Genomic DNA, 13,746 nt, shown 5'->3' with positions numbered 1-13,746 from the left:
TACGTTTACCGCTTATAGGTTGGCTACTATTTATGTTGATGAAATTGTCCGTTTACATGGAGTTCCGGTATCCATTGTGTCGGATAGAGATCCGAAATTTGTATCTAGATTGTGGAAGAGTTTGCAGGAAGCTATGGGAACAGAACTAAGGTTCAGCACTGCATTCCACCCACAGACAGATGGGCAGTCAGAATGAACAATACAGACTTTGGAAGATATGCTTCGCATGTGTGCTTTGGATTTTCAGGGGAGTTGGGAAGACTACTTGCCACTTGCAGAATTTGCCTATAATAATAGCTTCCACTCCAGCATCGGTATGGCACCATACGAGGCTTTGTATGGTAGGAGGTGTAGATCACCTATTTGTTGGACAGAGGTCGGAGACAGAGCTTTGCTTGGGCCCGAAATTGTACAAGACACCTCTGAAAAGATCAAAACTATTCGGCAAAGGCTCAAAACAGCTCAAGACCGACAGAAGAATTATGCAGACGTTCGGAGAAGACCTCTTGAGTATGAGGTCGGTGACCATGTGTTCATCCGAGTTTCTCCGATGAAAGGCCAAGTCAGGTTTGGGAAAAAGGGCAAGTTGTCGCCCCGATACATTGGTCCGTTTCAGATTTTGGAGAGGCTTGGCCCAGTTGCTTATAGAGTTGCTTTGCCACCGGGATTCGAGCAAATCCATAACGTATTCCATGTGTCGATGTTGAGGGATTACCTCCAAGACCCGTTGCATGTGATTGATTATCACCGGGTTGCTATTGATGAAAATATGGAATATGCTGAATGGCCGGAAAGAATTGTTGACCGACAAGTGAAAGAATTGAGAAACAGATCCATTCCAATGGTGAAAGTGGAATGGAAGGAACACTATGGGACAGATGCTACATGGGAAAAAGAGGAGGAAATGCGTCTACGCTATCCACATTTGTTTCCCGACGAAGGTAAATTAAGTTTGGAGGACCAAACTTCCTAAAGGGGGGAAGACTGTAATACCCCTGTTCCGTAATATGCTAATTGGTCCTTAAATTGAGTGTGATTATGTGTTTACCATGATTTTATGTGCCATTATGTGAATATAGGTGATTTTGAAAGTTTTACCTGTTCACCGTAGGAATATCTGTGTGAATAATCAGCTTTGGAAATTAAATTGGAGGCCTTATCGGCCACAGAACCCGAAATTGATTTCGCCATTGTGATTGGCATAATTTTTGGAGCCTACGGTGAAATTTAATTGAAAATTGATTCTGGTCAATTTAAATTGATTAAAATAATAAATTAAGTACCCCATTATTTTATATTAAAATATTTGTTAGTGGGGCTTGTTGTATATTTGTATTGCACTCTCCTTTAGCTCTCTTAAAAACTCAAAATCTGAGTTAGACAATTAAGAGTGAGAGAGAGGCCGGCCATGGAGAGAAAAAGGGAGAGATTTGTGTAAGTTGGGCTCAAGACTTGGGAATTTGAAGATCTAGCTCAAGATTTGGCTAGAGCTTGAGTGTTGAAGCTCTTAGGTAAGTGAATTCATGGACTCTTACTTGTAATTTGTAAGTTCAAGGGTTGTTTGTGATCGAGAACTTGTAATGAGTTGATTTTTGTTGAGTTTGAAGTCTTAGAACTCATGCATGTAAGAAATTACTTTGAGTTTGCATGTTTGAGCTTGAAACACATGATTCATGTAGAGTTTTGGTTAAAGCTCATGTTGTAATCACCATTTGTACCACCTAAGTTGAGAATGATGAGCATCTCCCACATGCATGTACAAATCATGGGGGGTATGAGTCTTGAATGTTTGAATTTGAGCATGTTGATGATGGGTTTGAGATATTTTGGGACATGCATGTAGATAATTCATGTAATTGAGCTTTCCTAATGTTGTAATCTTGCATTGGTAGCATGTTAGCTTGTGTAAATGTGTAATTTGAACCATTGCATGCAAGAAATGTAGATGGAAAACCGATTTGGAGCTCAAGAACACGATCTGGGAAACCCAGATTTTTGAGGTCCGCTCGAGCGGGGTAATGGCCGCTCGAGCGGGAAAATCGTGCTCCCAGCATTTTTGCAGAGTTGGATGTCCGCTCGAGCGGGACACTCCACGCTCGAGCGTGGATTTTTGTAGACAGGCCTTCAGCTCGAGCGCTCTATTCCACGCTCGAGCGCATCTTTCGTGCAACCAGTACTTCTGCAGGCCTTAAGGGTCCGCTCGAGCGGAGAAGTGTACGCTCGAGCGGGGACCCTGTTTCCTGGAATTTTGTTCATGCATTCTGTGATTCGTTTTCCGTTCCCTTTCACTTGTAAGCACTCTTAGGCATATGTTAAGCATTGTAAATGAGTTAATGAGATAAGAACAAAGCCTAAAGAGGAATATGTGAATTAAAGAACGGATTGAACTGTTAGTGACCCTTTTGTATTCATGAAATGTGTAGGGTCAAGCTCCAGGGCGCATCCACAAGCCGATCACTGTGAGTAATATCAATATTTGAAAACTTGTCAATGTCCAATTGTTGTTCCCCTATAAATATTATGAGTTGTTAATTGGGATTGTGGACAAAAGTTTGACATGAATGAATGGGCCAAAGGCCGTTTTGACATGAATGAATGGGCCAAAGGCCGTTTTGACATGAATGAATGGGCCAAAGGCCGTTTGACATGAATGAATGGGCCAAAGGCCGTTTTGACATGAATGAATGGGCCAAAGGCCGTTTTGACATGAATGAATGGGCCAAAGGCCGTTTTGACATGAATGAATGGGCCAAAGGCCGTTTTGACATGAACGAATGGGCCAAGGCCGTCTTGCCATGAATGGAAACCCGGATGGGCCAAAGGCCAGAATGTTTGGAACTACAGTTACTTGACTTGCATTTCGTATAGTTATATATATTTGGTTGTTAAACAGAAGTATGAATTGGGCCCAAGGCCGTTTGGAGCATGTTGTTCTACATATTGTTATGTAACTGTTGTATCTGATATTATTCACTGGGCTATCGCTCACGCTCATTCATGTATTTGTAGGTGAGCCAAGGGAAGTCCAAACCCAGCCCCAGTGAAGTCTGCTAGAAACAACAGGAGTTTTGGGAGAGTCAGCCTTGTGCCTCGCGCATGAGACCATCCTTGCCCTTTTACTATGTACCTATGTTTTGTCTTGTTGGCAAGGACCTAGTGCATGTCTGTACATAGTCTGTTATAGGTTGACTCGTTTTGGACGATCCTGTCTGTAATGAATTTTGTGAAACCGTACTTTTGATGTGAGTTATTAACGTATCTGAGTATGGTTTGTTTGATGTGCATATAAGCATGGCTCTATGGACAAAGTTTTTAATTTTGCTTCCGTTTGGCCCCCATTAACTCTGTTAAAATACGTTTCCGACAGTTTGAGGCCGTAGGTAATCTCATGATTACTGGCCGGTTACGTCCTTAACCCACGGGGTCGGGTTCGGGTCGTGACACTAGGGGTCTCGCCGATTTCAAGTCTGATAAGATTCGACCGAAGCCGAATTGGAGAATTTATGTTGGGGACATTTGGCAGTTGTACTATGATGGATCATCCAATCAACGGAGCAGCGGAGCCGAAGTTGTAATCATGGCTCCCGACAGCGCAATAATTGAGCAGGCCGTCAAGCTCGGCTTCGAAGCATCAAATAACAAAGCCGAATACGAGGCCCTTCTAGCCGGTTTGCGAAATGCACATCTTCTGGGTGCTCGGCGTTTGCTTGTATTTTGCGATTCAAAACTGGTGATCAATCAGCTAAAGGGAGAGTACACGGCAAGAAACGACCGTATGGCGGCTTACATGAAAACGGCCAACTCCTTACTTGCAAAATTTGACCATCATGAATTGAACCAGATAACACGTGATCAGAACACTCATGCAGATGCCCTTGTTGCCTAGCCTCCGCCATTAACTCAGAGATTAAACGAACCATCGAAGTAGGTTTCATCCCAGAGCCGAGCATTGGCCCTTCGGAGGAAGTCCAGGTCAATGTTATAGAATCTGGACCGAGTTGGATGGATCCCATTGCTGCATTCCTGTCTTCCGAACAGCTCCCAGAGGACAAGAAAGAAGCGCACAAGTTACGAAACAAAGCCCTGCGATACTAATTGGATCCACAATGAAGGCTTTATAAAAAATCCCTCTCTGGTCCATATTTGGAATGTGTGCATCCGGACAAAGTCGAGGAGTTTCTGACTGAAATACATTAAAGTAGTTGTGGCGCCCATTCTGGCGGGCGGTCGTTGGCTCATTGAGCCGTGACACAGGGGTATTACTGGCTGACAATGAGAGCAGGTGTCGAATGCTACGTAAGAAAGTGTGAACAGTGCCAGAAGTTCTCTCCTTTGACCCATTTGCGTGCTGAAGAGCTAAGCTCCATAACCAGTCCTTGGCCGTTCGCCTAATGGGGACTTGACATCGTCGAACCACTGCCTCGTGCCCCGGGTAACAAGCGATTTTTGATTGTCGCGACAGATTATTTTACAAAATGGGTAGAAGCGGAGGCACTAACCCACATCCGAGATACTGACGTGAAGCGTTTTGTTTGGAGAAAGATCATAACATGGTTCGACATTCCAAGAGCACTTATCTCGGACAACGGCACCCAGTTCGATTGTGGTGTCTACCGAGAGTTGTGCAGCAAGTATGGTATATGGCCTTACTTTTCCACGCTGGCTTATCCACAAAGCAATGGTCAGGTTGAAGCCTCTAACAAATCCATCTTGGATGGCATCAAAAAGAGGCTGGAGAAAGCTAAAGGCAAGTGGGTCGAAGAATTGCCGAGTGTGTTGTGGGCTCATCGAACTACGCCGAGGTGGTCTACTGGGGAAACGCCGTTTGCTCTATGCTTTGGAACCCAGGCAATCATACTTGTGGAGGTCGGCCTCCCAACCTTGAAATCGACAGTTTTTGATATGGGCCAAAATGATATGATGCTGGCCTTGGATTTGGTTATGATTGAAGAACGAAGAGACCGTGCCCTCGCATCTATGGTGCGGTATCAACAGCAGCTTGCTAAGTCGTATAATCAACGTGTTTAGTTGCACCGTTACACACCAGGAGAGTTGGTCCTGAAGAAGGTACTTCCAGCTGCCAAGAAACTGGTTGATGGAAAATTGGGTCCTAACTCGGATGACCCTTATCAGATTGATTCGATCGTAGGAGTAGGGGCATATCGACTCAAAGACATGTAAGGAAGGAGTCTGCCACGGCCTTGGAATTCCACCCATTTACGCAAATTTTATCATTGACCTGACTTGTGGGACATGATGTTTGTTCTGAACTGTTCGCCATGTACATCTCATTTTTTGTAATACAAAGATCCCTATTTACTCACTACAAATTCCAATTCAACGGTGTTCCGAAAAAGCCTCTGGATTTGGAGCGCCCTTCGTAGATATCACGATTGGCCAAATAAAGTCTCTGGATTCGGAGCCCCATCGGCGCATGACGTCTTTGGGCCGAAAAAGCCTCCGGATTCGGAGTGCCCTTCGTGGATATCACGATTGGCCAAATAAAGTCTTCGGATTCAGAGCCCCATCAGCGCATGACGTCTTTGGGCCGAAAAAGCCTCTGGATTCAGAGCGCCCTTCGTGGATATCATGATTGGCCAAATAAAGTCTCCGAATTCGGAGCCCTATCGGCGTATGACGTCTTTGGGCCGAAAAAGCCTCTGGATTCGGAGCGCCCTTCGTGGATATCACGGTTCACCAAATAGTCTCCGGATTCGGAGCCCCATTGGCGTATGACGTCCTTGGGCCGAAAAAGCCTTCGGATTCAGAATGCTTTTCGTGGATATCACGATTCGGAGCCCCATCAGTGTATGACGTCCTTGGGTCGAAAAAGCCTCCAGATTCAGAGTGCCATCGGCGCACGACGTCTTTGGGCTGAAAAATTCTCTAGATTCGAAGCACCCTTCGTGGATGTCACGATTCGGAGCCCCCGTGCGTAACATAATTATGCCGATTAAATACTTAATGTTGAATGCTCTCATATCGAGTCGGCAAAAACCCGTTTATCTCGGGCCGGTCAAACACGTGTGTGCCGAATGAAAATTACAACGAAGCACATTTAAAATAGAACATTTTATTGAATCAGGCGATGATTACACAGTTTTGAACGCGATCTGCGTTTAAACATCACAATGGGTATTTTTTATATATACGGCGTCGCTGAATCAAAGCTTACGTTGGATGAGTGGCGAAGCCGAATCAACAACCGACGCTCGGAGATTTGCCCCGTCTTTTGGCCGATAAAGCTTCCGGATTCGGATTCGGAGCCCCATCGTGCATAACGTCCTTGGGCCGATCAAAGTATGGCATTCGTATAGACCGTATAAACAAAAGCCGAAAAATGCAAATTTTCAAAATGAGATTGTTCACACTGCATACACATAATCTAAAACGTGCGAACATTCAGAATAAAATGTGTACCAATATAATACGCTACAAATTGAAAACTAAGCGTTCTTATTAAAAATCAGAAAAATAAATACATGATTTCACTTAAAGTGAGCATTACAAGGTTTTCTTCTGTTTGGCGGCTCCTTCATCATCACTCTTCTCAATTTGAAAAGCGGAGTAGGGGAAATCATTCTGTTGGTACAACGGCAACGCCGACTCCAACCCTGCTGCCTGGAGAGCCTCAGCTTGCTGAAGTGCCTTGATCCAGCCGTGCTTAAATCCACGGTTTTTGCATTGGCAAACTTCTTCGGCAAGTTTCTCCTTGGATGATACAATATTTACACGAAATTTCCCATTGCGACCTAGGCTGTGAATTCTTCCACCCAAACATATATATAATATAGGGGTAATAACCCATCAGTGGATGGTTGGGAAAAAAAAGAAAAAAAGAAAAAAAAAAATTCAAATTAATGATAAAGTTTATAAACTTTAATTATTAAAGACATGAACTTTTCATTGGTACGTAATTATTTTTGAAAACTCCACTTAATTTGCATTTCCCCTAGAATATATGGAGGTGACCCTTGCTTTAGGCCGATTAGTCGGTCGCCCAAGGTCTCCAATTTTTTTACAGCCTCCAATTTTCACCCTTTAGTTTTCGTACCCCATAAAAAACATTCTCTTTGTTCAAAAGCTTAGCAAAGGGGAAAAAAAACCTTATCTAAAAGGTTAGAAAAGTAGGGAGATCACAAGGCTAAACATTGCCTTGTTTTTGGTAGATTAATTTTTATTTTTTACTATCTAGCTTGACCATGGAATTGCAACAGCAAGAAGAGGAATTCCTCTGTGGATTGTGACACCAGGGCATTCAGTCATGTCCAAATCCTCAGCTTTGGCTCCACCAGGCAACTCCCAATCAAACTTGTGTAGCAGATTTGCTAAGACCAGCTCATTCACAGCCATTGCAAAAGAGATTCCTGGGCAACCCCTCCTTCCAGCACCAAATGGAATCAATTGGAAGTCCATCCCTTTGTAATCAATAGCAGAATTTAAGAACCTCTCTGGCCTAAACTCCTCTGGCTCATCCCACACAGCAGGGTCTCTCCCAATCGCCCAAGCATTAGTCATAACCATTGTTCCAGCAGCAACATCATAGCCCATCACTTTGACATCTTGCCTTGCTTCTCTTGGCCCCAGTAATGGAATTGGGGGATGAAAGCGGAAAACTTCCTTAATCACGGCTCTCAAGTAGTGCATTTTCTCCAAATCATCATCTGTTATGTCATGTTTTCCTCTAACAACTTCTCTCACCTCGTTTTGCGCTTTCTTCATGACTCTAGGGTACCTTAACAATCCTGTCATTGCCCACTCTAGAAATGTTGACGTTGTATCAGTTCCAGCTGCAAAGGTAGTCTGCAACAAACGGAAAGATAGACAAGTGTCACATAGTTAATCAGTCTTGAACCCCAATTTGAATGGTAAGTGTTAGGTTTTTATTCTTGGCAATCCCGTTTGACAAAACTCCTTTAAGTTGTATTTGTTTTCGAACTTTTTATTTCAGTAAGACTATGAGTTTTTAGATGCGAATCCAACCCGAATTGTGCCTTGTAGAGAAGTTTTGTGATGTTAATTCTTTCAAGATTGCCACTTTGCTGATTATGACGGGGATCAAGTTGCCCGGTCAACTCGCAGGGGTCTAGCGGACAGCATTCTTTGGCGGGTCCGGGGCAGCGCCCCGAAGCAAAATGCAAAAATGTATTCAAAGTTGCCTGTCCGCTCGAGCGGACATTCCCCCGCTCGAGTGGAGAATGCTAAGTTCCAGAAGTTTATTCGCTTGCAAAAATACTAGATGTTTTTTTTTTCCCGCTCGATCGGAACTTTCAGCGCTCGATCGTAGGTCCGCTCGAGCAGCCAATCTGACACTCGAGCGGAGATTGCGGGACAGTTTTCTATAAATACGTGTTTAAGTCAGATTCTAGGGTAACACCTCCAGACCTTCTTCTTGGGTTCTAAGGTTTATATCTGGGGCTATTTTGCTAGTTTTCTTTGATGTTTCATTGAGTATTCAACTCGTGATTTAAGAAGCATACATCAAAGGTTTGTTTGTTTATTCTACACAAAAAGAGAGAGTTGTTCTTCAGTAGATTCTAGGGAATTCGAGCCTGAAGCTTGGTGGATTCTAAAATGGCTCATCGTCAAAACAATTCCGAGGTGAAGACGGGGTTGGAAGAGGCACATAGGGGTTGGTTCAATTCGGGTGTGGATTCGCTAAGTAATTGAAAGTATACTTGTGTAATTCCTTTATATCTTCTTAGTGGATTGTTTTGTGGCAGTTGCCCGTGATTTTTTATCACAATCGGAGGTGCTCCAATTGTGGTTTTTTCACGTTAAAATCGTTGTGTTGATTTGTCTTGATTGTTTGATTGTGATTGTTATATTGCTTAAAATTGATACATAATCACAAATCAATACCTAGAAAATTTTTAGATTTTTCAAATGCTCACACAGAGAGAGAGAGAGAGAGAGAGAGAGAGTGTTACCAAAATGACAGCTTTAATGCTATCTTTATCAATAGAAATACCAGCACTATACTATCCTTATATATCCTAAGCAAAATATCAAGAAAATCCTCCTTGCCTTCATTACTAGAGATCTCTTTTTCCAAGCAATTCATTCGCTCTACAAGTACACCCTCAAGGAAATCATCAAGCTCTATGGCTACCCTCTCTACTTCAGCATCCAATCCATTGACTCGGCTAACAATCCAACCCAGCCATGGAAATAAGCTCCCAATGTCAAAACGACTTAATAGCCCTAAATATTCCTTCAACAGCTGCTTCATCTTCTTACCACTTTCGCCATCGCCGTACTTCCTCCCAAAAGCTGCCATGCTTATCACATCATTCGTAAGTGATGTAAACATTTCGCTTAAATTCACTGGCAATGACAAAGAAGAAGACTCTTTGATCTTGTTCATCATGAGGGCTATTTCTTCTGCTCTTAGATTGTGGAAAGACTGAACTCTTTTGTTACTCAAAAGCTGGAGCACAAAAATGCTCTTCATCTGCCTCCAAAACTCACCATAAGGAGCCACTGAAACATCCTTGTAGTCGTACGTAAGTCTCTTCAAGATTTTTGATTTGGGCCTGTTTGCGAAGCTGAGATCATGGTTTTTCATGATCTCAGAAGCTGCATCAGCGGATGAAATTACTAGTGTTGGTTTACTGCCCAGGTGAAGCAGCATAATTGGACCATGTTTTTCAGCTAAGGATCGGAGTGAGCGGTGTGCAAACAAGCCGATTTGATGGAAGTTTCCAATAATTGGGAGCTTCGGTGGTGAGGGTGGTCGATTTTTGTTGCTATTTGCACTATTGGTGAGCCATTTGATAAAGAGGAGGAACAAGAAGAACATGGAAAGGAAAGAGAGAGATAAGGGATTCAACAAGAACAAAGAAGGTGCTTGCTGCTCTAACAATTTCAAAAAACTAGACATTTTTGCTATCTGTGTTTCTTTGTCTGTGTCTGTGTGTGTCTTCTCAATTTTTCTGGTGTCTCATGCTCTTTATGTCATTATATGCATAGAGAAGACATACACAAGATACCTCGCTCAAATAAACAAAAGGAAAATGTTTGAGGGTCACAATTTTTGTGGTCACAATGACTTAAAATTATCAAAATAATGTTGTTTTGGATGTAAAACATGTCCAAATGATATCGTTTTGATAGTTTTGAACCATTGTGGCCACAAAAATTGTGACTCTCTAGCATTGTTGTAAACAAAAACACAAGATGCCAATTCATCATAATTCATAGTATATTTTATTTTAATTTTAATTTTCTCATTAAAATATGAACCAATTATTTCATTAATAATTTATTTTATATAAAATTGTATAATAAAAATGTTTTTAATTGTTGAAATTAAATGAATTTTTATAAACAAAAACATAAGCATAAAGATTTATCAACTATTTTATGCACTGACAAATATATAAATATGTCATAGTATATATATATATATATATTCATAACTCTTTGTAGTTTTAATAGAATTAGCCCTTTTACATTTTTTACACCAAAAGAATTCATAATTTCAAATAACAAGAAATGTTGCATTTTATACTATAGTTGAAATTTTAAATTTTAAATTTTAATAGAATTAGCCCAATTATTATTTATGATTTTTAATATAATATTAATAGTTTTTATAATTAAAAACTTTAATTTTAATGAAATATTTAATCTAACATTCCTTTTCAACTTTTGATAATAAAAAAGATTCATAGCCTCTGTTTGGGAAGTGGGTTAGCTTTTTGGCTTTTTGATTTTTTTGACTATTTTAGCCTGGGCTAAAAAGCTTGGTTTGGGAAGAGCTTTTTAGCTTTTTGATTTTTTTGACTTTTTTGTGAGAGAAGAGTGTAATGATTATGGATTGAATGTGATGTTTTGTTTTTTGTGACTAAAATAGTCTATTTTATCTTTTGTGACTAAAATAACCAAAAAAATCCAGAAAAGTCCTTCCCAAACGGACCATAATATTTTATTTGGTAACTTAAAATCCCTCACCCACTCAACTCAACTCAGCCACAGCCAGAGCCACAGCCACCTCTTTTTTTGGCTCTCTCTCCCTCCTTTTTCTTTTCTCTTCTCACACCCTTTCTCTACCCTGGCACAGATTAGAATCGAATTTGCATCATCGAAGTAGTTTACCATCTCCAAAAGAGGTGCAGAAAGGAAACCGAGATGTCACTGATTCCTTTACATGTTGCTTCTGATGTTCCAGCACCCACAAGCAAACCCTCAATCTGCTTGTCATTTTCAAACAGTAGAGTACTGAAAATAAATTACATTGTCCACACACATACATACACATACACATACATATATATATATATATATATATAACAAGAACAATTAATGGCATCTCATCGAAGTACTATTTGAATTGATGCTTAATGGAATTGTAAGAGTTTGAAAATTAGGCATAAGAATTGTCTTCTTCAACCATTGATTGGTTGTCTTTTTGGCTCTTTGTTTCAAGTTGAGAATGGAAAAAAATTCTCTGGATTTTTTTTCAAAATTTCTCTTCGCAAGGGAAATTTCTCTGAGATCTCTCTGAAATTTCTCTGTGAATATTCTTGAGGCGAGCAGTGAAGGTTCTGGTGAGGGAAGAAATCTCCAGTGGCTGAACGAGCAACTCGAGAATAGAGATGAAGAGAGAGAGAGAGAGAAGATGTTGACGTTGAAGAAGACGAAGATGAAGGTGACAAACCAGAGAAGCCATATATAGATGAAAAATGCTTTGGAGCACTAATTAGTGCTCCCACTAATTAGGTGGTAGTGGGTTCCGCCATTAATGTGTGATATTTTAGTCTTGGAGTTGTAATTTTTTTTTTTTTTTTACTTTTTTAATGCGTTAGTGCTATTAGTGGTGGTGTTTTTAGTGGGATGAATCATTGTTGTATATAGATATAGATGAATATGTATGTATGTATGTATGTATGTATATCAATGGCATCATCTGGTTTCTTTTTTATATGTAATCAAAACACAATTTTATCTAATTTGCTCACAACACGGAGAAAATTGTGAGCATAAAGAAATTTATGAGTAAATCAGAAAAATTTTAAAACATAAAAAATTTAAAAATATAAAGAAAATCAGATAAATTGAGTACATTAGAAAAATTTCAAAATATAGAGAAATTTGTTTGAAATTTATTTATGTTTTGAAATTTTTTTAAATTAAAATTTTTTTGAAAAATATTTTGACACCCCAACCATTATGAAAATAGGGAACGGATCGTCGGTCGCCCTCCCCTGTAGCCATCCCCTGTCGCCCCCAAAACGACGTCGTTTTGGGGGCGAATTTTCAAAAAAAAAAAACGCAGAAGAGGGAGGAAGGAGAGGAAGACAGAGGGAGGAGGGAGGAGGGAGGAGGAGGAAGAGGAGGAGGAGGAGGAGAGGAGGGGCCGGACTGGAGGGGGCCTTACATATAGGGGAGGAGGCGGAGGAGGTGGAGACGGTCGGAGGCGGAGGCGACGGTGGTCGCAGGTGCTGCGACGAGGTGGGACGGCGGCTGCGACGGCGGCTGCGACGGCTGCGATGGACGAGGACGGCGAGCTCACAGCCTCCGGATCCTCCTCCTCCCTCCTTCCTCCCTCTCCCTCTTCCTCGCCTTCCTCCCTCTCCCTCTTCCTCTCCTTCCTCCCTCTTCTCTGCGTTTTTTTTTTTGAAAATTTGCCCCCAAAACGACGTCGTTTTGGGGGCGACAGGGGATGGCGACAGGAAAGGGCGACGGGTGATCCGGATTCTATGAAAATATTACTATGAAAATATTCTTTATCCTTTAAAATCTTCATATCATGGACTTTAAAAAAAATTTAATTTTAATTAAGTTAAAATTCTATATAAAATTATTATTCATATTAAATAAGAAAAGTAAAATTAAGATAAGATTCACCATTACAGAGAAATGGAGTTTTGAAAATATTATATTATTTTTTTTCGGGGGTAGGTAAGCCATATTTTTATATCAAAAAAATTAGGTATTATAATGAATTCATTACATTTCTAAAAGGCAACATTGAAGGGAAACACTTACTAGCTAATAACAAGATAATCTACTAAATAAATTTAAACAAGTCCACAGCTAAGCTAAAATGGTACGACACATTGAACAAATTGATTTTAAAAAAAATTCTATCCAATCAAATACTGGACAAGAAAACCAGCCAAGACTTTGAAACCAGCCCATGGTTTAGGGCAAATCAGCCCCTAATTTTCACCAAACGCAGTCCATGGTTTGAAAGTAAGTAAAAAAAATTTAAGTAAAATATTTTTTTTATCATAAATTATAAAATAATTTATGTTTAAAAATTTTGTACGTTATTTTTGCTTTTTTGTTATCACCGTGGATACTATTTGATGGATAAGTCTCCTTGCTTTTATATTCACTCAACGTTCTCTCCCGGACAAGTCTCATTGCTTTTATATTCACTCAACGTTCTCTCTCTCTCTCTCTCTCTCTCTATATATATATATATATATATACATTTAACATTTTGGGCAATTGATAGGAATTAGGTTTCAGAATTTTTATTTTTGTTGCATTCGATACTTGTCTTATTTTATTTTTGAGTAATGATATATGTACGAGTACGAAATAATCGTCACTTGTATAATCTTGTTGATCAAATTCACGTACCTCCAAACGTCGCCGTATGATTTGAAATCACAAACGTGATCTAGCCAGCAGATGTGTCTCGAAAACCCCTTCGATACCTAAGTCAGCAAATAAGACAAAGAGAAAAAGCTTTATGAATTTGAGTACTAAAATTGCAATACCTGACATTAG

General features: G+C 40.4%; 1 pseudogene across 1 annotated transcript; it reads right to left on the bottom strand.

Moving 5' to 3' along the window:
- Positions 1–6,857: 6,857 nt before the first annotated feature.
- On the bottom strand, positions 6,858–9,935 carry LOC145788947 (cytochrome P450 736A117-like; annotated as a pseudogene). Its single transcript, XR_014366710.1, has 2 exons — positions 8,931–9,935; positions 6,858–7,803 (listed from the first exon to the last, which is right to left on the bottom strand). The product of XR_014366710.1 is annotated as a cytochrome P450 736A117-like (transcript).
- Between the last annotated feature and the right edge of the window lie 3,811 nt (positions 9,936–13,746).

The sequence above is a fragment of the Camellia sinensis genome, chromosome 4 (genome assembly GCF_055761805.1).
Source record: "Camellia sinensis isolate YWXY chromosome 4, ASM5576180v1, whole genome shotgun sequence".
In the NCBI taxonomy this organism is placed as follows: Eukaryota; Viridiplantae; Streptophyta; class Magnoliopsida; order Ericales; family Theaceae; genus Camellia; species Camellia sinensis.
This window is presented reverse-complemented; position numbering and strand designations above follow the sequence as displayed.